Raw genomic sequence first — 25,610 nt, 5'->3', positions numbered from 1 at the left:
ACGTTACATATAAGACCTCACAACACCGCTCCAGGATGGGCTCGAACCACCAACCTTTCGGTTAACAGCCGAACGCGCTAACCATTGCTTCACGGAAGCCCAATAATTAAATGTTCGTCAGGTATTGTGGAAAAACTTTGACTTTTTACGTCACATCTGAGACCTCACAACACCGCTCACGGATGGGCTCGAACCACCAACCTTTCGGTTAACAGCCGACGGCGTTAACCATTGTGCAAGGGAAGCCCAAAGATTAAATGTTCGTCAGGTATTGTGGAAAAACTTTGACTTTTTACGTCACATCTGAGACTTCACAACACCGCTCCCAGATGGGCTCGAACCACAAACCTTTTGAATAACAGCTGAACGCTCTAACCATTGCGCCACGGAAGCCCAAAAATTAAATGTTCGTCAGTTATTTTTAAAACACTCTGAATTTTACGTTACATCTAAGACCTCACAACACAGCTCCCGGATGGGCTCGAACCACCAACCTTTCGGTTAACAGCCGACGGCGTTAACCATTGCGCAACGGAAGCCCAAAGATTAAATGATCGTCAGGTATTGTGGAAAAACTTTGGATTTTTACGTTACATGTGAGATTTGACAACACCGCTCCCGGGTGGGCTCGAACCACCAACCTTTCGGTTAACAGCCGGACGCGCTAACCATTGCTTCACGGAAGCCCAAATATTAAATGTTCGTCAGGTATTGTGGAAAAACTTTGACTTTTTACGTCACATCTGAGACCTCACAACACCGCTCACGGATGGGCTCGAACCACAAACCTTTTGAATAACAGCTGAACGCTCTAACCATTGCGCCACGGAAGACCAAATTTAAATGTTCGTCAGTTATTTTTAAAAAACTCTGAATTTTACGTTACATATAAGACCTCACAACACCGCTCCCGGATGGGCTCGAACCACCAACCTTTCGGTTAACAGCCGACGGCGTTAACCATTGCGCAACGGAAGCCCAAAGATTAAATGTTCGTCAGGTATTGTGGTAAAACTTTGGATTTTTACGTTACATGTGAGATTTCACAACACCGCTCCCGGGTGGGCTCGAACCACAAACCTTTTGAATAACAGCTGAACGCTCTAACCATTGCGCCACGGAAGCCCAAAAATTAAATGTTCGTCAGTTATTTTTAAAACACTCTGAATTTTACGTTACATCTAAGACCTCACAACACAGCTCCCGGATGGGCTCGAACCACCAACCTTTCGGTTAACAGCCGACGGCGTTAACCATTGCGCAACGGATGCCCAAAGATTAAATGATCGTCAGGTATTGTGGAAAAACTTTGGATTTTTACGTTACATGTGAGATTTGACAACACCGCTCCCGGGTGGGCTCGAACCACCAACCTTTCGGTTAACAGCCGACGGCGTTAACCATTGCGCAACGGAAGCCCAAAGATTAAATGATCGTCAGGTATTGTGGAAAAACTTTGGATTTTTACGTTACATGTGAGATTTGACAACACCGCTCCCGGGTGGGCTCGAACCACCAACCTTTCGGTTAACAGCCGGACGCGCTAACCATTGCTTCACGGAAGCCCAAATATTAAATGTTCGTCAGGTATTGTGGAAAAACTTTGACTTTTTACGTCACATCTGAGACCTCACAACACCGCTCACGGATGGGCTCGAACCACAAACCTTTTGAATAACAGCTGAACGCTCTAACCATTGCGCCACGGAAGACCAAATTTAAATGTTCGTCAGTTATTTTTAAAAAACTCTGAATTTTACGTTACATATAAGACCTCACAACACCGCTCCCGGATGGGCTCGAACCACCAACCTTTCGGTTAACAGCCGACGGCGTTAACCATTGCGCAACGGAAGCCCAAAGATTAAATGTTCGTCAGGTATTGTGGTAAAACTTTGGATTTTTACGTTACATGTGAGATTTCACAACACCGCTCCCGGGTGGGCTCGAACCACAAACCTTTTGAATAACAGCTGAACGCTCTAACCATTGCGCCACGGAAGCCCAAAAATTAAATGTTCGTCAGTTATTTTTAAAACACTCTGAATTTTACGTTACATCTAAGACCTCACAACACAGCTCCCGGATGGGCTCGAACCACCAACCTTTCGGTTAACAGCCGACGGCGTTAACCATTGCGCAACGGATGCCCAAAGATTAAATGATCGTCAGGTATTGTGGAAAAACTTTGGATTTTTACGTTACATGTGAGATTTGACAACACCGCTCCCGGGTGGGCTCGAACCACCAACCTTTCGGTTAACAGCCGGACGCGCTAACCATTGCTTCACGGAAGCCCAAATATTAAATGTTCGTCAGGTATTGTGGAAAAACTTTGACTTTTTACGTCACATCTGAGACTTCACAACACCGCTCCCGGATGGGCTCGAACCACAAACCTTTTGAATAACAGCTGAACGCTCTAAACATTGCGCCACGGAAGCCCAAAAATTAAATGTTCGTCAGTTATTTTTGAAAAACTCTGAATTTTACGTTACATATAAGACCTCACAACACCGCTCCAGGATGGGCTCGAACCACCAACCTTTCGGTTAACAGCCGAACGCGCTAACCATTGCTTCACGGAAGCCCAATAATTAAATGTTCGTCAGGTATTGTGGAAAAACTTTGACTTTTTACGTCACATCTGAGACCTCACAACACCGCTCACGGATGGGCTCGAACCACCAACCTTTCGGTTAACAGCCGACGGCGTTAACCATTGTGCAAGGGAAGCCCAAAGATTAAATGTTCGTCAGGTATTGTGGAAAAACTTTGACTTTTTACGTCACATCTGAGACTTCACAACACCGCTCCCAGATGGGCTCGAACCACAAACCTTTTGAATAACAGCTGAACGCTCTAACCATTGCGCCACGGAAGCCCAAAAATTAAATGTTCGTCAGTTATTTTTAAAACACTCTGAATTTTACGTTACATATAAGACCTCACAACACCGCTCCCGGATGGGCTCGAACCACCAACCTTTCGGTTAACAGCCGACGGCGTTAACCATTGCGCAACGGAAGCCCAAAGATTAAATGTTCGTCAGGTATTGTGGTAAAACTTTGGATTTTTACGTTACATGTGAGATTTCACAACACTGCTCCCGGGTGGGCTCGAACCACAAACCTTTTGAATAACAGCTGAACGCTCTAACCATTGCGCCACGGAAGCCCAAAAATTAAATCTTCGTCAGTTATTTTTAAAACACTCTGAATTTTACGTTACATCTAAGACCTCACAACACAGCTCCCGGATGGGCTCGAACCACCAACCTTTCGGTTAACAGCCGACGGCGTTAACCATTGCGCAACGGAAGCCCAAAGATTAAATGATCGTCAGGTATTGTGGAAAAACTTTGGATTTTTACGTTACATGTGAGATTTGACAACACCGCTCCCGGGTGGGCTCGAACCACCAACCTTTCGGTTAACAGCCGGACGCGCTAACCATTGCTTCACGGAAGCCCAAATATTAAATGTTCGTCAGGTATTGTGGAAAAACTTTGACTTTTTACGTCACATCTGAGACTTCACAACACCGCTCCCGGATGGGCTCGAACCACAAACCTTTTGAATAACAGCTGAACGCTCTAAACATTGCGCCACGGAAGCCCAAAAATTAAATGTTCGTCAGTTATTTTTGAAAAACTCTGAATTTTACGTTACATATAAGACCTCACAACACCGCTCCAGGATGGGCTCGAACCACCAACCTTTCGGTTAACAGCCGAACGCGCTAACCATTGCTTCACGGAAGCCCAATAATTAAATGTTCGTCAGGTATTGTGGAAAAACTTTGACTTTTTACGTCACATCTGAGACCTCACAACACCGCTCACGGATGGGCTCGAACCACCAACCTTTCGGTTAACAGCCGACGGCGTTAACCATTGTGCAAGGGAAGCCCAAAGATTAAATGTTCGTCAGGTATTGTGGAAAAACTTTGACTTTTTACGTCACATCTGAGACTTCACAACACCGCTCCCAGATGGGCTCGAACCACAAACCTTTTGAATAACAGCTGAACGCTCTAACCATTGCGCCACGGAAGCCCAAAAATTAAATGTTCGTCAGTTATTTTTAAAACACTCTGAATTTTACGTTACATCTAAGACCTCACAACACAGCTCCCGGATGGGCTCGAACCACCAACCTTTCGGTTAACAGCCGACGGCGTTAACCATTGCGCAACGGAAGCCCAAAGATTAAATGATCGTCAGGTATTGTGGAAAAACTTTGGATTTTTACGTTACATGTGAGATTTGACAACACCGCTCCCGGGTGGGCTCGAACCACCAACCTTTCGGTTAACAGCCGGACGCGCTAACCATTGCTTCACGGAAGCCCAAATATTAAATGTTCGTCAGGTATTGTGGAAAAACTTTGACTTTTTACGTCACATCTGAGACCTCACAACACCGCTCACGGATGGGCTCGAACCACAAACCTTTTGAATAACAGCTGAACGCTCTAACCATTGCGCCACGGAAGACCAAATTTAAATGTTCGTCAGTTATTTTTAAAAAACTCTGAATTTTACGTTACATATAAGACCTCACAACACCGCTCCCGGATGGGCTCGAACCACCAACCTTTCGGTTAACAGCCGACGGCGTTAACCATTGCGCAACGGAAGCCCAAAGATTAAATGTTCGTCAGGTATTGTGGTAAAACTTTGGATTTTTACGTTACATGTGAGATTTCACAACACTGCTCCCGGGTGGGCTCGAACCACAAACCTTTTGAATAACAGCTGAACGCTCTAACCATTGCGCCACGGAAGCCCAAAAATTAAATGTTCGTCAGTTATTTTTAAAACACTCTGAATTTTACGTTACATCTAAGACCTCACAACACAGCTCCCGGATGGGCTCGAACCACCAACCTTTCGGTTAACAGCCGACGGCGTTAACCATTGCGCAACGGAAGCCCAAAGATTAAATGATCGTCAGGTATTGTGGAAAAACTTTGGATTTTTACGTTACATGTGAGATTTGACAACACCGCTCCCGGGTGGGCTCGAACCACCAACCTTTCGGTTAACAGCCGGACGCGCTAACCATTGCTTCACGGAAGCCCAAATATTAAATGTTCGTCAGGTATTGTGGAAAAACTTTGACTTTTTACGTCACATCTGAGACTTCACAACACCGCTCCCGGATGGGCTCGAACCACAAACCTTTTGAATAACAGCTGAACGCTCTAAACATTGCGCCACGGAAGCCCAAAAATTAAATGTTCGTCAGTTATTTTTGAAAAACTCTGAATTTTACGTTACATATAAGACCTCACAACACCGCTCCAGGATGGGCTCGAACCACCAACCTTTCGGTTAACAGCCGAACGCGCTAACCATTGCTTCACGGAAGCCCAATAATTAAATGTTCGTCAGGTATTGTGGAAAAACTTTGACTTTTTACGTCACATCTGAGACCTCACAACACCGCTCACGGATGGGCTCGAACCACCAACCTTTCGGTTAACAGCCGACGGCGTTAACCATTGTGCAAGGGAAGCCCAAAGATTAAATGTTCGTCAGGTATTGTGGAAAAACTTTGACTTTTTACGTCACATCTGAGACTTCACAACACCGCTCCCAGATGGGCTCGAACCACAAACCTTTTGAATAACAGCTGAACGCTCTAACCATTGCGCCACGGAAGCCCAAAAATTAAATGTTCGTCAGTTATTTTTAAAACACTCTGAATTTTACGTTACATATAAGACCTCACAACACCGCTCCCGGATGGGCTCGAACCACCAACCTTTCGGTTAACAGCCGACGGCGTTAACCATTGCGCAACGGAAGCCCAAAGATTAAATGTTCGTCAGGTATTGTGGTAAAACTTTGGATTTTTACGTTACATGTGAGATTTCACAACACTGCTCCAGGGTGGGCTCGAACCACAAACCTTTTGAATAACAGCTGAACGCTCTAACCATTGCGCCACGGAAGCCCAAAAATTAAATCTTCGTCAGTTATTTTTAAAACACTCTGAATTTTACGTTACATCTAAGACCTCACAACACAGCTCCCGGATGGGCTCGAACCACCAACCTTTCGGTTAACAGCCGACGGCGTTAACCATTGCGCAACGGAAGCCCAAAGATTAAATGATCGTCAGGTATTGTGGAAAAACTTTGGATTTTTACGTTACATGTGAGATTTGACAACACCGCTCCCGGGTGGGCTCGAACCACCAACCTTTCGGTTAACAGCCGGACGCGCTAACCATTGCTTCACGGAAGCCCAAATATTAAATGTTCGTCAGGTATTGTGGAAAGCTTTGACTTTTTACGTCACATCTGAGACTTCACAACACCGCTCCCGGATGGGCTCGAACCACAAACCTTTTGAATAACAGCTGAACGCTCTAAACATTGCGCCACGGAAGCCCAAAAATTAAATGTTCGTCAGTTATTTTTGAAAAACTCTGAATTTTACGTTACATATAAGACCTCACAACACCGCTCCAGGATGGGCTCGAACCACCAACCTTTCGGTTAACAGCCGAACGCGCTAACCATTGCTTCACGGAAGCCCAATAATTAAATGTTCGTCAGGTATTGTGGAAAAACTTTGACTTTTTACGTCACATCTGAGACCTCACAACACCGCTCACGGATGGGCTCGAACCACCAACCTTTCGGTTAACAGCCGACGGCGTTAACCATTGTGCAAGGGAAGCCCAAAGATTAAATGTTCGTCAGGTATTGTGGAAAAACTTTGACTTTTTACGTCACATCTGAGACTTCACAACACCGCTCCCAGATGGGCTCGAACCACAAACCTTTTGAATAACAGCTGAACGCTCTAACCATTGCGCCACGGAAGCCCAAAAATTAAATGTTCGTCAGTTATTTTTAAAACACTCTGAATTTTACGTTACATCTAAGACCTCACAACACAGCTCCCGGATGGGCTCGAACCACCAACCTTTCGGTTAACAGCCGACGGCGTTAACCATTGCGCAACGGAAGCCCAAAGATTAAATGATCGTCAGGTATTGTGGAAAAACTTTGGATTTTTACGTTACATGTGAGATTTGACAACACCGCTCCCGGGTGGGCTCGAACCACCAACCTTTCGGTTAACAGCCGGACGCGCTAACCATTGCTTCACGGAAGCCCAAATATTAAATGTTCGTCAGGTATTGTGGAAAAACTTTGACTTTTTACGTCACATCTGAGACTTCACAACACCGCTCCCGGATGGGCTCGAACCACAAACCTTTTGAATAACAGCTGAACGCTCTAAACATTGCGCCACGGAAGCCCAAAAATTAAATGTTCGTCAGTTATTTTTGAAAAACTCTGAATTTTACGTTACATATAAGACCTCACAACACCGCTCCAGGATGGGCTCGAACCACCAACCTTTCGGTTAACAGCCGAACGCGCTAACCATTGCTTCACGGAAGCCCAATAATTAAATGTTCGTCAGGTATTGTGGAAAAACTTTGACTTTTTACGTCACATCTGAGACCTCACAACACCGCTCACGGATGGGCTCGAACCACCAACCTTTCGGTTAACAGCCGACGGCGTTAACCATTGTGCAAGGGAAGCCCAAAGATTAAATGTTCGTCAGGTATTGTGGAAAAACTTTGACTTTTTACGTCACATCTGAGACTTCACAACACCGCTCCCAGATGGGCTCGAACCACAAACCTTTTGAATAACAGCTGAACGCTCTAACCATTGCGCCACGGAAGCCCAAAAATTAAATGTTCGTCAGTTATTTTTAAAACACTCTGAATTTTACGTTACATCTAAGACCTCACAACACAGCTCCCGGATGGGCTCGAACCACCAACCTTTCGGTTAACAGCCGACGGCGTTAACCATTGCGCAACGGAAGCCCAAAGATTAAATGATCGTCAGGTATTGTGGAAAAACTTTGGATTTTTACGTTACATGTGAGATTTGACAACACCGCTCCCGGGTGGGCTCGAACCACCAACCTTTCGGTTAACAGCCGGACGCGCTAACCATTGCTTCACGGAAGCCCAAATATTAAATGTTCGTCAGGTATTGTGGAAAAACTTTGACTTTTTACGTCACATCTGAGACTTCACAACACCGCTCCCGGATGGGCTCGAACCACAAACCTTTTGAATAACAGCTGAACGCTCTAAACATTGCGCCACGGAAGCCCAAAAATTAAATGTTCGTCAGTTATTTTTGAAAAACTCTGAATTTTACGTTACATATAAGACCTCACAACACCGCTCCAGGATGGGCTCGAACCACCAACCTTTCGGTTAACAGCCGAACGCGCTAACCATTGCTTCACGGAAGCCCAATAATTAAATGTTCGTCAGGTATTGTGGAAAAACTTTGACTTTTTACGTCACATCTGAGACCTCACAACACCGCTCACGGATGGGCTCGAACCACCAACCTTTCGGTTAACAGCCGACGGCGTTAACCATTGTGCAAGGGAAGCCCAAAGATTAAATGTTCGTCAGGTATTGTGGAAAAACTTTGACTTTTTACGTCACATCTGAGACTTCACAACACCGCTCCCAGATGGGCTCGAACCACAAACCTTTTGAATAACAGCTGAACGCTCTAACCATTGCGCCACGGAAGCCCAAAAATTAAATGTTCGTCAGTTATTTTTAAAACACTCTGAATTTTACGTTACATCTAAGACCTCACAACACAGCTCCCGGATGGGCTCGAACCACCAACCTTTCGGTTAACAGCCGACGGCGTTAACCATTGCGCAACGGAAGCCCAAAGATTAAATGATCGTCAGGTATTGTGGAAAAACTTTGGATTTTTACGTTACATGTGAGATTTGACAACACCGCTCCCGGGTGGGCTCGAACCACCAACCTTTCGGTTAACAGCCGGACGCGCTAACCATTGCTTCACGGAAGCCCAAATATTAAATGTTCGTCAGGTATTGTGGAAAAACTTTGACTTTTTACGTCACATCTGAGACCTCACAACACCGCTCACGGATGGGCTCGAACCACAAACCTTTTGAATAACAGCTGAACGCTCTAACCATTGCGCCACGGAAGACCAAATTTAAATGTTCGTCAGTTATTTTTAAAAAACTCTGAATTTTACGTTACATATAAGACCTCACAACACCGCTCCCGGATGGGCTCGAACCACCAACCTTTCGGTTAACAGCCGACGGCGTTAACCATTGCGCAACGGAAGCCCAAAGATTAAATGTTCGTCAGGTATTGTGGTAAAACTTTGGATTTTTACGTTACATGTGAGATTTCACAACACCGCTCCCGGGTGGGCTCGAACCACAAACCTTTTGAATAACAGCTGAACGCTCTAACCATTGCGCCACGGAAGCCCAAAAATTAAATGTTCGTCAGTTATTTTTAAAACACTCTGAATTTTACGTTACATCTAAGACCTCACAACACAGCTCCCGGATGGGCTCGAACCACCAACCTTTCGGTTAACAGCCGACGGCGTTAACCATTGCGCAACGGATGCCCAAAGATTAAATGATCGTCAGGTATTGTGGAAAAACTTTGGATTTTTACGTTACATGTGAGATTTGACAACACCGCTCCCGGGTGGGCTCGAACCACCAACCTTTCGGTTAACAGCCGACGGCGTTAACCATTGCGCAACGGAAGCCCAAAGATTAAATGATCGTCAGGTATTGTGGAAAAACTTTGGAGTTTTACGTTACATGTGAGATTTGACAACACCGCTCCCGGGTGGGCTCGAACCACCAACCTTTCGGTTAACAGCCGGACGCGCTAACCATTGCTTCACGGAAGCCCAAATATTAAATGTTCGTCAGGTATTGTGGAAAAACTTTGACTTTTTACGTCACATCTGAGACCTCACAACACCGCTCACGGATGGGCTCGAACCACAAACCTTTTGAATAACAGCTGAACGCTCTAACCATTGCGCCACGGAAGACCAAATTTAAATGTTCGTCAGTTATTTTTAAAAAACTCTGAATTTTACGTTACATATAAGACCTCACAACACCGCTCCCGGATGGGCTCGAACCACCAACCTTTCGGTTAACAGCCGACGGCGTTAACCATTGCGCAACGGAAGCCCAAAGATTAAATGTTCGTCAGGTATTGTGGTAAAACTTTGGATTTTTACGTTACATGTGAGATTTCACAACACCGCTCCCGGGTGGGCTCGAACCACAAACCTTTTGAATAACAGCTGAACGCTCTAACCATTGCGCCACGGAAGCCCAAAAATTAAATGTTCGTCAGTTATTTTTAAAACACTCTGAATTTTACGTTACATCTAAGACCTCACAACACAGCTCCCGGATGGGCTCGAACCACCAACCTTTCGGTTAACAGCCGACGGCGTTAACCATTGCGCAACGGATGCCCAAAGATTAAATGATCGTCAGGTATTGTGGAAAAACTTTGGATTTTTACGTTACATGTGAGATTTGACAACACCGCTCCCGGGTGGGCTCGAACCACCAACCTTTCGGTTAACAGCCGGACGCGCTAACCATTGCTTCACGGAAGCCCAAATATTAAATGTTCGTCAGGTATTGTGGAAAAACTTTGACTTTTTACGTCACATCTGAGACTTCACAACACCGCTCCCGGATGGGCTCGAACCACAAACCTTTTGAATAACAGCTGAACGCTCTAAACATTGCGCCACGGAAGCCCAAAAATTAAATGTTCGTCAGTTATTTTTGAAAAACTCTGAATTTTACGTTACATATAAGACCTCACAACACCGCTCCAGGATGGGCTCGAACCACCAACCTTTCGGTTAACAGCCGAACGCGCTAACCATTGCTTCACGGAAGCCCAATAATTAAATGTTCGTCAGGTATTGTGGAAAAACTTTGACTTTTTACGTCACATCTGAGACCTCACAACACCGCTCACGGATGGGCTCGAACCACCAACCTTTCGGTTAACAGCCGACGGCGTTAACCATTGTGCAAGGGAAGCCCAAAGATTAAATGTTCGTCAGGTATTGTGGAAAAACTTTGACTTTTTACGTCACATCTGAGACTTCACAACACCGCTCCCAGATGGGCTCGAACCACAAACCTTTTGAATAACAGCTGAACGCTCTAACCATTGCGCCACGGAAGCCCAAAAATTAAATGTTCGTCAGTTATTTTTAAAACACTCTGAATTTTACGTTACATCTAAGACCTCACAACACAGCTCCCGGATGGGCTCGAACCACCAACCTTTCGGTTAACAGCCGACGGCGTTAACCATTGCGCAACGGAAGCCCAAAGATTAAATGATCGTCAGGTATTGTGGAAAAACTTTGGATTTTTACGTTACATGTGAGATTTGACAACACCGCTCCCGGGTGGGCTCGAACCACCAACCTTTCGGTTAACAGCCGGACGCGCTAACCATTGCTTCACGGAAGCCCAAATATTAAATGTTCGTCAGGTATTGTGGAAAAACTTTGACTTTTTACGTCACATCTGAGACTTCACAACACCGCTCTCGGATGGGCTCGAACCACAAACCTTTTGAATAACAGCTGAACGCTCTAACCATTGCGCCACGGAAGCCCAAAAATTAAATGTTCGTCAGTTATTTTTAAAAAACTCTGAATTTTACGTTACACCTAAGACCTCACAACACCGCTCCCGGATGGGCTCGAACCACCAACCTTTCGGTTAACAGCCGACGGCGTTAACCATTGCGCAACGGAAGCCCAACGATTAAATGTTCGTCAGGTATTGTGGAAACACTTTGGCTTTTTACATTACATGTGAGAGCTCACAACACCGCTCCCGGGTGGGCTCGAACCACCAACCTTTCGGTTAACAGCCGAACGCGCTAATCATTGCGCCACGGAAGCCCAAAAATTAAATGTTCGTCAGGTATTGTGGAAAAACTTTGGCATTTGACATTACGTTTGAGATCTCACAACACCGCTCCCGGGTGGGCTCGAACCACCAACCTTTCGGTTAACAGCCGAACGCGCTAATCATTGCGCCACGGAAGCCCAAAAATTAAATGTTCGTCAGGTATTGTGGAAAAACTTTGGCATTTGACATTACGTTTGAGATCTCACAACACCGCTCCCGGGTGGGCTCGAACCACCAACCTTTCGGTTAACAGCCGAACGCGCTAACCATTGCGCCACGGAAGCTCAAAAATTAAACGGTCGTCAGCTATTGTGGAAAAACTTTGGCTTTTTACGTTACATTTGAACTTCACAACACGGTAGCCGGGTGGGCTCGAACCACCAACCTTTTGGTTAACATCCGAACGCGCTAACCTTCGAGCCAAGGAAGCTCAGAAATGAAATGGTCGTCAGGTATTGTGGAAATCTTTGGCTTTTTACGTTACATGTGAGATTTCACAACACCGCTCTTGGGTGGGCTCGAACCACCAACCTTTCGGTTAACAGCCGAACGCGCTAACCATTGCGCCACGGAAGCCCAAAGATTAAATGTTCGTCAGGTATTGTGGAAAAACTTTGACTTTTTACGTCACATCTGAGACCTCACAACACCGCTCACGGATGGGCTCGAACCACAAACCTTTTGAATAACAGCTGAACGCTCTAACCATTGCGCCACGGAAGACCAAAAATTAAATGTTCGTCAGTTATTTTTAAAAAACTCTGAATTTTACGTTACATCTAAGACCTCACAACACCGCTCCCGGATGGGCTCGAACCACCAACCTTTCGGTTAACAGCCGACGGCGTTAACCATTGTGCAACGGAAGCCCAAACACTAAATGTTCGTCAGGTATTGTGGAAAAACTTTAACTATTTACGTCACATCTGAGACTTCACAACACCGCTCCCGGATGGGCTCGAACCACAAACCTTAAGCTTAACATCCGAACACGCTAACCATGGAGCCAAGGAAGCTCAGAAGTGAAATGGTCGTCAGGTATTGTGGAAAAACTTTGACTTTTTACGTAACATCTGAGACTTCACAACACCGCTCCCGGATGGGCTCGAACCACAAACCTTTTGAATAACAGCTGAACGCTCTAACCAATTGCGCCACGGAAGCCCAAAAATTAAATGTTCGTCAGTTATTTTAAAAAAAACTCTGAATTTTACGTTACATCTAAGACCTCACAACACCGCTCCCGGATGGGCTCGAACCACCAACCTTTCGGTAACAGCCGACGGCGTTAACCATTGCGCAACGGAAGCCCAACGATTAAATGTTCGTCAGGTATTGTGGAAAAACTTTGGATTTTTACGTTACATGTGAGATTTCACAACACCGCTCTTGGGTGGGCTCGAACCACCAACCTTTCGGTTAACAGCCGAACGCGCTTACCATTGCGCCACGGAAGCCCAAAAATTAAATGTTCGTCAGGTATTGTGGAAACCTTTGACTTTTTACGTCACATCTGAGACCTCACAACACCGCTCACGGATGGGCTCGAACCACCAACCTTTCGGTTAACAGCCAACGGCGTTAACCATTGTGCAACGGAAGCCCAAAGATTAAATGTTCGTCAGGTATTGTGGAAAAGCTTTGACTTTTTACGTCACATCTGAGACTTCACAACACCGCTCTCGGATGGGCTCGAACCACAAACCTTTTGAATAACAGCTGAACGCTCTAACCATTGCGCCACGGAAGCCCAAAAATTAAATGTTCGTCAGTTATTTTTAAAAAACTCTGAATTTTACGTTACACCTAAGACCTCACAACACCGCTCCCGGATGGGCTCGAACCACCAACCTTTCGGTTAACAGCCGACGGCGTTAACCATTGCGCAACGGAAGCCCAACGATTAAATGTTCGTCAGGTATTGTGGAAACACTTTGGCTTTTTACATTACATGTGAGAGCTCACAACACCGCTCCCGGGTGGGCTCGAACCACCAACCTTTCGGTTAACAGCCGAACGCGCTAATCATTGCGCCACGGAAGCCCAAAAATTAAATGTTCGTCAGGTATTGTGGAAAAACTTTGGCATTTGACATTACGTTTGAGATCTCACAACACCGCTCCCGGGTGGGCTCGAACCACCAACCTTTCGGTTAACAGCCGAACGCGCTAACCATTGCGCCACGGAAGCTCAAAAATTAAACGGTCGTCAGCTATTGTGGAAAAACTTTGGCTTTTTACGTTACATTTGAACTTCACAACACGGTAGCCGGGTGGGCTCGAACCACCAACCTTTTGGTTAACATCCGAACGCGCTAACCTTCGAGCCAAGGAAGCTCAGAAATGAAATGGTCGTCAGGTATTGTGGAAATCTTTGGCTTTTTACGTTACATGTGAGATTTCACAACACCGCTCTTGGGTGGGCTCGAACCACCAACCTTTCGGTTAACAGCCGAACGCGCTAACCATTGCGCCACGGAAGCCCAAAGATTAAATGTTCGTCAGGTATTGTGGAAAAACTTTGACTTTTTACGTCACATCTGAGACCTCACAACACCGCTCTCGGATGGGCTCGAACCACCAACCTTTCGGTTAACAGCCGAACGCGCTAACCATTGCGCCACGGAAGCCCAAAGATTAAATGTTCGTCAGGTATTGTGGAAAAACTTTGACTTTTTACGTCACATCTGAGACCTCACAACACCACTCCCGGATGGGCTCGAACCACCAACCTTTCGGTTAATAGCCGACGGCATTAACCATAGTGCAACGGAAGCCCAAAGATTAAATGTTTGTCAGGTATTGTGGAAAAACTTTAACTATTTACGTCACATCTGAGACTTCACAACACCGCTCCCGGATGGGCTCGAACCACAAACCTTTTGAATAACAGCTGAACGCTCTAACCTTTGCGCCACGGAAGCCCAAAAATTAAATGTTCGTCAGTTATTTTTAAAAAACTCTGAATTTTACGTTACATCTAAGACCTCACAACACCGCTCCCGGATGGGCTCGAACCACCAACCTTTCGATTAACAGCCGACGGCGTTAACCATTGCGCAACGGAAGCCCAAAGATTAAATGTTCGTCAGGTATTGTGAAAAAACTTTGGATTTTTACGTTACATGTGAGATTTCACAACACCGCTCTTGGGTGGGCTCGAACCACCAACCTTTCGGTTAACAGCCGAACGCGCTAACCATTGCGCCACGGAAGCCCAAAAAATAAATGGTCGTCGGGTATTTTGGAAACACTTTGGCTTTTTACGTTACATGTGAGAGCTCACAACACCGCTCCCGGATGGTCTCGAACCACCAACCTTTCAGTTAACAGCCGAACGCGCTAATCATTGCGCCACGGAAGCCCAAAAATTAAATGTTCGTCAGGTATTGTGGAAAAACTTTGGCTTTTTACGTTACATGTGAGATTTCACAACACCGCTCTTGGGTGGGCTCGAACCACCAACCTTTCGGTTAACAGCCGAACGCGCTAACCATTGCGCCACGGAAGCCCAAAAATTGAATGTTCGTCAGGTATTGTGGAAAAACTTTGACTTTTTACGTCACATCTGAGACCTCACAACACCGCTCACGGATGGGCTCGAACCACCAACCTTTCGGTTAACAGCCGAACGCGCTAACCATTGCGCCACGGAAGCCCAAAGATTAAATGTTCGTCAGGTATTGTGGAAAAACTTTGACTTTTTACGTCACATCTGAGACCCCACAACACCGCTCTCGGATGGGCTCGAACCACCAACCTTTCGGTTAACAGCCGAACGCGCTAACCATTGCGCCACGGAAGCCCAAAGATTAAATGTTCGTCAGGTATTGTGGAAAAACTTTGACTTTTTACGTCACATCTGAGACCTCACAACACCGCTCCCGGATGGGCTCGAACCACCAACCTTTCGGTTAACAGCCGACGGCGTTAACCATTGTGCAACGGAAGCCCAAAGATTAAATGTTCGTCAGGCATTGTGGAAAAACTTTAACTATTTACGTCACATCTGAGACTTCACAACACCGCTCCCGGATGGGCTCGAACCACAAACCTTTTGAATAACAGCTGAACGCTCTAACCTTTGCGCCACGGAAGCCCAAAAATTAAATGTTCGTCAGTTATTTTTAAAAAACTCTGAATTTTACTTTACATCTAAGACCTCACAACACCGCTCCCGGATGGGCTCGAACCACCAACCTTTCGGTTAACAGCCGACGGCATTAACCATTGTGCAACGGAAGCCCAAAGATTAAATGTTCGTCAGGTATTGTGGAAAAACTTTAACTATTTACGTCACATCTGAGACTTCACAACACCGCTCCCGGATGGGCTCGAACCACAAACCTTTTGAATAACAGCTGAACGCTCTAACCAATTGCGCCACGGAAGCCCAAAAATTAAATGTTCGTCAGTTATTTTAAAAAAACTCTGAATTTTACGTTACATCTAAGACCTCACAACACCGCTCCCGGATGGGCTCGAACCACCAACCTTTTGGTTAACATCCGAACGCGCTAACCTTCGAGCCAAGGAAGCTCAGAAATGAAATGGTCGTCAGGTATTGTGGAAATCTTTGGCTTTTTACGTTACATGTGAGATTTCACAACACCGCTCTTGGGTGGGCTCGAACCACCAACCTTTCGGTTAACAGCCGAACGCGCTAACCGTTGCGCCACGGAAGCCCAAAAATTAAATGTTCGTCAGGTATTGTGGAAAAACTTTGACTTTTTACGTCACATCTGAGACCTCACAACACCGCTCACGGACGGGCTCGAACCACCAACCTTTCGGTTAACAGCCGAACGCGCTAACCATTGCGCCACGGAAGCCCAAAGATTAAATGTTCGTCAGGTATTGTGGAAAAACTTTGACTTTTTACGTCACATCTGAGACCTCACAACACCGCTCTCGGATGGGCTCGAACCACCAACCTTTCGGTTAACAGCCGAACGCGCTAACCATTGCGCCACGGAAGCCCAAAGATTAAATGTTCGTCAGGTATTGTGGAAAAACTTTGACTTTTTACGTCACATCTGAGACCTCACAACACCACTCCCGGATGGGCTCGAACCACCAACCTTTCGGTTAACAGCCGACGGCATTAACCATAGTGCAACGGAAGCCCAAAGATTAAATGTTCGTCAGGTATTGTGGAAAAACTTTAACTATTTACGTCACATCTGAGACTTCACAACACCGCTCCCGGATGGGCTCGAACCACAAACCTTTTGAATAACAGCTGAACGCTCTAACCTTTGCGCCACGGAAGCCCAAAAATTAAATGTTCGTCAGTTATTTTTAAAAAACTCTGAATTTTACGTTACATCTAAGACCTCACAACACCGCTCCCGGATGGGCTCGAACCACCAACCTTTCGGTTAACAGCCGACGGCGTTAACCATTGCGCAACGGAAGCCCAAAGATTAAATGTTCGTCAGGTATTGTGAAAAAACTTTGGATTTTTACGTTACATGTGAGATTTCACAACACCGCTCTTGGGTGGGCTCGAACCACCAACCTTTCGGTTAACAGCCGAACGCGCTAACCATTGCGCCACGGAAGCCCAAAAATTAAATGTTCGTCAGGTATTGTGGAAAAACTTTGACTTTTTACGTCACATCTGAGACCTCACAACACCGCTCACGGATGGGCTCGAACCACCAACCTTTCGGTTAACAGCCGAACGCGCTAACCATTGCGCCACGGAAGCCCAAAAATTAAATGTTCGTCAGGTATTGTGGAAAAACTTTGACTTTTTACGTCACATCTGAGACCTCACAACACCGCTCACGGATGGGCTCGAACCACCAACCTTTCGGTTAGCAGCCGAACGCGCTAACCATTGCGCCACGGAAGCCCAAAGATTAAATGTTCGTCAGGTATTGTGGAAAAACTTTGACTTTTTACGTCACATCTGAGACCTCACAACACCGCTCTCGGATGGGCTCGAACCACCAACCTTTCGGTTAACAGCCGAACGCGCTAACCATTGCGCCACGGAAGCCCAAAAATTAAATGTTCGTCAGGTATTGTGGAAAAACTTTGACTTTTTACGTCACATCTGAGACCTCACAACACCGCTCTCGGATGGGCTCGAACCACCAACCTTTCGGTTAACAGCCGAACGCGCTAACCATTGCGCCACGGAAGCCCAAAGATTAAATGTTCGTCAGGTATTGTGGAAAAACTTTGACTTTTTACGTCACATCTGAGACCTCACAACACCACTCCCGGATGGGCTCGAACCACCAACCTTTCGGTTAACAGCCGACGGCATTAACCATAGTGCAACGGAAGCCCAAAGATTAAATGTTCGTCAGGTATTGTGGAAAAACTTTAACTATTTACGTCACATCTGAGACTTCACAACACCGCTCCCGGATGGGCTCGAACCACAAACCTTTTGAATAACAGCTGAACGCTCTAACCTTTGCGCCACGGAAGCCCAAAAATTAAATGTTCGTCAGTTATTTTTAAAAAACTCTGAATTTTACGTTACATCTAAGACCTCACAACACCGCTCCCGGATGGGCTCGAACCACCAACCTTTCGGTTAACAGCCGACGGCATTAACCATTGTGCAACGGAAGCCCAAAGATTAAATGTTCGTCAGGTATTGTGGAAAAACTTTAACTATTTACGTCACATCTGAGACTTCACAACACCGCTCCCGGATTTGCTCGAACCACAAACCTTTTGAATAACAGCTGAACGCTCTAACCAATTGCGCCACGGAAGCCCAAAAATTAAATGTTCGTCAGTTATTTTAAAAAAACTCTGAATTTTACGTTACATCTAAGACCTCACAACACCGCTCCCGGATGGGCTCGAACCACCAACCTTTTGGTTAACATCCGAACGCGCTAACCTTCGAGCCAAGGAAGCTCAGAAATGAAATGGTCGTCAGGTATTGTGGAAATCTTTGGCTTTTTACGTTACATGTGAGATTTCACAACACCGCTCTTGGGTGGGCTCGAACCACCAACCTTTCGGTTAACAGCCGAACGCGCTAACCATTGCGCCACGGAAGCCCAAAAATTAAATGTTCGTCAGGTATTGTGGAAAAACTTTGACTTTTTACGTCACATCTGAGACCTCACAACACCGCTCCCGGATGGGCTCGAACCACCAACCTTTCGGTTAACAGCCGAACGCGCTAACCATTGCGCCACGGAAGCCCAAAGATTAAATGTTCGTCAGGTATTGTGGAAAAACTTTAACTTTTTACGTCACATCTGAGACTTCACAACACCGCTCCCGGATGGGCTCGAACCACAAACCTTTTGAATAACAGCTGAACGCTCTAACCATTGCGCCACGGAAGACCAAAAATTAAATGTTCGTCAGTTATTTTTAAAAAACTCTGAATTTTTCGTTACATCTAAGACCTCACAACACCGCTCCCAGATGGGCTCGAACCACCAACCTTTCGGTTAACAGCCGACGGCGTTAACCATTGTGCAACGGAAGCCCAAAGATTAAATGTTCGTCAGGTATTGTAAAAACTTTAACTATTTACGTCACATCTGAGACTTCACAACACCGCTCCCGGATGGGCTCGAACCACAAACCTTTTGAATAACAGCTGAACGCTCTAACCTTTGCGCCACGGAAGCCCAAAAATTAAATGTTCGTCAGTTATTTTTAAAAAACTCTGAATTTTACGTTACATCTAAGACCTCACAACACCGCTCCCGGATGGGCTCGAACAACCAACCTTTCGGTTAACAGCCGAACGCGCTAACCATTGCGCCACGGAAGCTCAAAAATTATATGTTCGTCAGGTATTGTGGAAAAACTTTGGATTTTTACGTTACATGTGAGATTTCACAACACCGCTCCCGGGTGGGCTCGAACCACCAACCTTTCGGTTAACAGCCGAACGCGCTAACCATTGCGCCACGGAAGCCCAAAAATTAAATGCTCGTCAGGTATTGTGGAAAAACTTTGACATTTTACGTCACATCTGAGACCTCACAACACCGCTCCCGGATGGTCTCGAACCACCAACCTTTCAGTTAACAGCCGAACGCGCTAACCATTGCGCCACGGAAGCCCAAAGATTAAATGTTCGTCAGGTATTGTGGAAAAACTTTGGCATTTGACATTACATTTGAGATCTCACAACACCGCTCCCGGGTGGGCTCGAACCATCAAACTTTCGGTTAACAGCCGAACGCGCTAACCATGGAGCCAAGGAAGCTCAGAAATGAAATGGTCGTCAGGTATTGTGGAAAAACTATGACTTTTTACGGCACATCTAAGACTTCACAACACCGCTCCCGGATGGGCTCGAACCACAAACCTTTTGAATAACAGCTGAACGCTCTAACCATTGCGCCACGGAAGCCCAAAAATTAAATGTTCGTCAGTTATTTTTAAAAAACTCTGAATTTTACGTTACATCTAAGACCTCACAACACCGCTCCCGGATGGGCTCGAACCACCAACCTTTCGGTAACAGCCGACGGCGTTAACCATTGCGCAACGGAAGCCCAACGATTAAATGTTCGTCAGGTATTGTGGAAAAACTTTGGATTTTTACGTTACAAGTGAGATTTCACAACACTGCTCTTGGGTGGGCTCGAACCACCAACCTTTCGGTTAACAGCCTAAGTAACATAAAAAGTCAAAGTTTTTCCACAATACCTGACGACCATTTAATTTTTGGGCTTCGGTGGTGCAATGGTTAGCGCGTTCGGCTGTTAACCGAAAGATTGGTGGTTCGAGCCCACCCGGGAGCGGTGTTATGAGGTGTCAGATGTAACGCAAAATATAAAAGTATTTCCACAATACCTGACGACCACTTAATTTTTGGGCTTCGGTGGCGCAATGGTTAGCGCGTTCGGCTGTTAACCGAAAGGTTTGTGGTTCGAGCCCATCCGGGAGCGGTGTTGTGAGGTCTCAGATGTGACGAAAAAAGTCAAAGTTTTTGCACAATTTCTGACGACCATTTAATTTCCGGGCTCCCGTGGCGGAATGGTTAGCGCGTTCGGCTGTTAACCAAAAGGTTGGTGGTTCGAGACCATCTGGACGCGGTGTTGTGAGGTCTCAGATGTAACGTAAAAAGCCATAGTTTTTCCACAATACCTGACGACCATTTATTTTTTGGGCTTCGGTGGCGCAATGGTTAGGTTAGGGCGTTCGGCTGTTAACCGAAAGGTTGGTGGTTACATCCCACGCTCGAGAGTTAGTGTGAAATGTTTTAAGTAACATAAAAAGTCAAAGTTTTTCCACCATACTTGACAACATTTTAAATTCTAAGCTTCCGTGGCGCAATGCTTAGTGCGTTCGGCCGTTAACCGATAGGTTGGTGGTTCGAGCCCATCCGGGAGCGGTGTTGTGAGGTCTCAGATGTGACGTAAAAATTCAAAGTTTTTCCACAATACCTGACATCAAATTAATTTCCTAGCTTCCGTGGCGTAATGGCTTGCGCGTTCGGCTGTTAACCGAAAAGTTGGTGGTTCAAGCCCACCCGGGAACGGTTGTGTAATGTTTTATAAGTAACGTTAAAATCAAAGTTTTTCCACAATACCTGACGGCCATTTAGTTTTTAGGCTTCCGTGGCGCGATGGTTAGGTTAGCGCGTTCGGCTGTTAACCGAAAGGTTGGTGGTTAGAGCCCACCCGGGAGCGGTGTTGTGGGGTGTCAGATGTAACGTTAAAAAACAAAGTTTTTCCACAATACCTGACGACCAGTTAATTGCCGGGCTTCTGTGGCGCAGTGGTTAGCGCGTTCGGCTGTTATCCGAAAGGTTGGTGGCTAAAGCCCACCCGGGAACATTTGTGTAAAGTTTTTCCACAATACCTGAAGACCATATATCTTTTGGGCTTCCTTTGCGCAATAGTTAGCGCGTTCGGCCGTTAACCGAAAGGATGGTGGTTCGAGCCCTTCCGGGAGCGGTGTAGTGAGGTATAAGATGGTACGTAAAAAGTCAAAGTTTTTCCACAATACCTGAAAACCATTTAATTTTTTGGCTTCCAATGCGCAATGGTTAACGCGTTCGACAGTTATCCGAAAGCTTGGTGGTTCGAGCACACCCGGGAGCGGTGTTGTGAGGTCTCAGATGTATCGTAAAAAGCTAAAGTTTTTCCAAAATACCTGACGACCATTTAATATTTGGGCTTCTGTGGCGCAATGGTTAGCAAGTTCAGCTTTTAATCAAAAGGTTGGTGGTTCAGGCCCATCCGCAAGCGCTGTTGTAAGGTCTCAGGTGTACCGAAAAAAGTCAAAGTTTTTACACAATACCTGACGACCACTTAATTTCCGGGCATCTGTGGCGCCATGGTTAGCGCGTTCGGCTGTTAACCGAAGGGTTGGTGGTTAGAGACCACGCTGGGCCGTTAGTGTCAAGTGTTATAAGTAACGTAAAAAGTCAAAGTTTTTCCAAAATTCCATACAACATTTTAAATTCTAAGCTTCTGTGTCGAAATGCTTAGCGCGTTCGGCTGTTAACTGAAAGGTTGGTGGTTGGAGCCCATCCGGGAGCGGTGTTGTGAGGTCTCAGATGTGACGAAAAAAGTCAAAGTTTTTGCACAATTTCTGACGACCATTTAATTTCCGGGCTCCCGTGGCGGAATGGTTAGCGCTTTCGGCTGTTAACCAAAAGTTTGGTGGTTCGAGCCCATCCGGGAGCGGTGTTGTGAGGTCTCAGATGTAACGTAAAAAGCCAAAGTTTTTCCACAATACCAGACGACCATTTAATTTTTGGGCTTGGGTGGCGCAATGGTTAGCGCGTTCGGCTGCTAACCGAAAGCTTGGTGGTTCGAGACCATCCGGACGCGGTGTTGTGAGGTCTCAGATGTAACGTAAAAAGCCAAAGTTTTTCCACAATACCTGACGACCATTTAATTTTTGGGCTTCGGTGGCGCAATGGTTAGCGCGTTCGGCTGTTAACCGAAAAGTTGGTGGTTCGAGCCCATCCGGGAGCGGTGTTGTGAGGTCTCAGATGTGACGTAAAAAGTCAAAGTTTTTCCACAATACCTGAAGACCATTTAATTTTTGGGCTTCCGTTGCGCAATTGTTAGAGCGTTCGGCTGCTAACCGAAAGCTTGGTGGTTCGAGACCATCCGGACGCGGTGTTGTGAGGTCTCAGATGCAACGTAAAAAGCCAAAGTTTTTCTACAATACCTGACGAGCATTTCATTTCTGAGCTTCCGTGGCGTAATGGTTAGCGCGTTCGGCTGTTAACCGAAAGGTTGGTGGTTCGAGCCCACCCGGGAGCGGTGTTGTGGGGTGTCAGATGTAACGTTAAAAAACAAAGTTTTTCCACAATACCTGACGACCAGTTAATTGCCGGGCTTCTGTGGCGCAGTGGTTAGCGCGTTCGGCCGTTAACCGAAAGGATGGTGGTTCGAGCCCTTCCGGGAGCGGTGTAGTGAGGTATAAGATGGTACGTAAAAAGTCAAAGTTTTTCCACAATACCTGAAAACCATTTAATTTTTTGGCTTCCAATGCGCAATGGTTAACGCGTTCGACAGTTATCCGAAAGCTTGGTGGTTCGAGCACACCCGGGAGCGGTGTTGTGAGGTCTCAGATGTATCGTAAAAAGCTAAAGTTTTTCCAAAATACCTGACGACCATTTAATATTTGGGCTTCTGTGGCGCAATGGTTAGCGCGTTCGGCTGTTAACCGAAGGGTTGGTGGTTAGAGACCACGCTGGGCCGTTAGTGTCAAGTGTTATAAGTAACGTAAAAAGCCAAAGTTTTTCCACAATACCTGACGACCATTTAATTTTTGGGCTTCGGTGGCGCAATGGTTAGCGCGTTCGGCTGTTGACCGAAAAGTTGGTGGTTCGAGCCCATCCGGGAGCGGTGTTGTGAGGTATATGATGTGACGTAAAAAGTTAAAGCTTTTCCCCAATACCTGAAGACCATATATCTTTGGGCTTCCGTTGCGCAATGGTTAGAGCGTTCGGCTTTTAATCAAGAGGTTGGTGGTTCAAGCCCACCCGGGAACGGTGTTGTGAGGTCTCAGATGTACCGAAAAAAGTCAAAGTTTTTCCACAATACCTGACGACCACTTAATTTCCGGGCATCTGTGGCGCCATGGTTAGCGCGTTCGGCTGTTAACCGAAAGGTTGGTGGTTCGAGCCCATCCGGGAGCGGTGTTGTGAGGTCTCAGATGTACCAAAAAAAGTCAAAGTTTTTCCACAATACCTGACGACCACTTAATTTCCGGGCATCTGTGGCGCCATGGTTAGCGCGTTCGGCTGTTAACCGAAAGGTTGGTGGTTAGAGACCACGCTGGGCCGTTAGTGTGAAGTGTTATAAGTAACGTAAAAAGTCAAAGTTTTTCCACAATACCTGACAACATTTTAAATTCTAAGCTTCTGTGTCGCAATGCTTAGTGCGTTCGGCTGTTAACCGAAAGGTTGGTGGTTCGAGCCCATCCGGGAGCGGTGTTGTGAGGTCTCAGATGTAACGTAAAAAGCCAAAGTTTTTCCACAATACCTGACGACCATTTAATTTTTGGCCTTCGGTGGCGCAATGGTTAGCGCGTTCGGCTGTTAACCGAAAGGTTGGTGGTTCGAGCCCATCCGGGAGCGGTGTTGTAAGGTCTCAGATGTAACGTAAAAAGCCAAAGTTTTTCCACAATACCTGACGACCATTTAATTTTTGGCCTTCGCTGGCGCAATGGTTAGCGCGTTCGGCTGTTAACCGAAAGGTTGGTGGTTCGAGCCCATCCGGGAGCGGTGTTGTGAGGTATATGATGTGACGTAAAAAGTTAAAGCTTTTCCACAATACCTGAAGACCATATATCTTTGGGCTTCCGTTGCGCAATGGTTAGAGCGTTCGGCTGTTAATCAAAAGGTTGGTGGTTCAAGCCCACCCGGGAACGGTTGTGTAAAGTTTTATAAGTAACGTAAAAAGTCAAAATTTTTTCAACCCGACGACCATTGCATTTCTAAGCTTCTGTGTCGCATTGCTTAGTGCGTTCGGCTGTTAACCGAAAGGTTGGTGGTTCGAGCCCATCCGGGAGCGGTGTTGTGAGGTCTCAGATGTACCGAAAAAAGTCAAAGTTTTTCCACAATACCTGACGACCACTTAATTTCCGGGCATCTGTGGCGACATGGTTAGCGCGTTCGGCTGTTAACCGAAAGGTTGGTGGTTCGAACCCACCCGGGAGCGTAGGTGTGTAGTTTTATAAGTAACGTAAAAAGTCAAATTTTTTCCACAATACCTGACAACATTTAAAATTCTAAGCTTCTGTGTCGCATTGCTTAGTGCGTTCGGCTGTTAACCGAAAGGTTGGTGGTTTGAGCCCATCCGGGAGCGGTGTTGTGAGGTCTCAGATGTACCGAAAAAAGCCAAAGTTTTTCCACAATACCTGACGACCATTTAATTTTTGGCCTTCGGTGGCGCAATGGTTAGCGCGTTCGGCTGTTAACCGAAAGGTTGGTGGTTCGAGCCCATCCGGGAGCGGTGTTGTAAGGTCTCAGATGTAACGTAAAAAGCCAAAGTTTTTCCACAATACCTGACGACCATTTAATTTTTGGCCTTCGCTGGCGCAATGGTTAGCGCGTTCGGCTGTTAACCGAAAGGTTGGTGGTTCGAGCCCTTCCGGGAGCGGTGTAGTGAGGTCTCAGATGTAACGTAAAAAGCCAAAGTTTTTCCACAATACCTGACGACCATTTAATTTTTGGGCTTCGGTGGCGCAATGGTTAGCGCGTTCGGCTGTTAACCGAAAGGTGAGTGGTTCGAGCCCACCCGGGAGCGGTGTTATGAGGTGTCAATGTAACGTAAAATATAAAAGTATTTCCACAATACCTGA

The 25,610-nt window shown here is 46.1% G+C and overlaps 4 non-coding genes across 4 annotated transcripts; all 4 read right to left on the bottom strand.

The window, feature by feature from the left end:
* Positions 1-12,046: 12,046 nt before the first annotated feature.
* TRNAN-GUU (transfer RNA asparagine (anticodon GUU)) lies at positions 12,047-12,119 on the bottom strand. The gene has a single exon. It is a non-coding gene; the product is annotated as a tRNA-Asn (tRNA).
* A 1,833-nt stretch (positions 12,120-13,952) lies between these two features.
* Positions 13,953-14,025, bottom strand: TRNAN-GUU (transfer RNA asparagine (anticodon GUU)). Its single transcript has one exon. It is a non-coding gene; the product is annotated as a tRNA-Asn (tRNA).
* Positions 14,026-17,621: 3,596 nt separating this feature from the next.
* Positions 17,622-17,694, bottom strand: TRNAS-GCU (transfer RNA serine (anticodon GCU)). Its single transcript has one exon. It is a non-coding gene; the product is annotated as a tRNA-Ser (tRNA).
* Positions 17,695-19,673: 1,979 nt separating this feature from the next.
* On the bottom strand, positions 19,674-19,746 carry TRNAN-GUU (transfer RNA asparagine (anticodon GUU)). The gene has a single exon. It is a non-coding gene; the product is annotated as a tRNA-Asn (tRNA).
* Positions 19,747-25,610: the final 5,864 nt, after the last annotated feature.

This window comes from Phalangium opilio, unplaced genomic scaffold (assembly GCF_054372755.1).
Source record: "Phalangium opilio isolate 3A_F unplaced genomic scaffold, DU_Popi_V2 ptg000352l_1, whole genome shotgun sequence".
NCBI lineage: Eukaryota > Metazoa > Arthropoda > Arachnida > Opiliones > Phalangiidae > Phalangium > Phalangium opilio.
The sequence above is the reverse complement of the archived record's forward strand: the minus strand, read 5'-3'. Positions and strand labels throughout refer to the sequence as shown.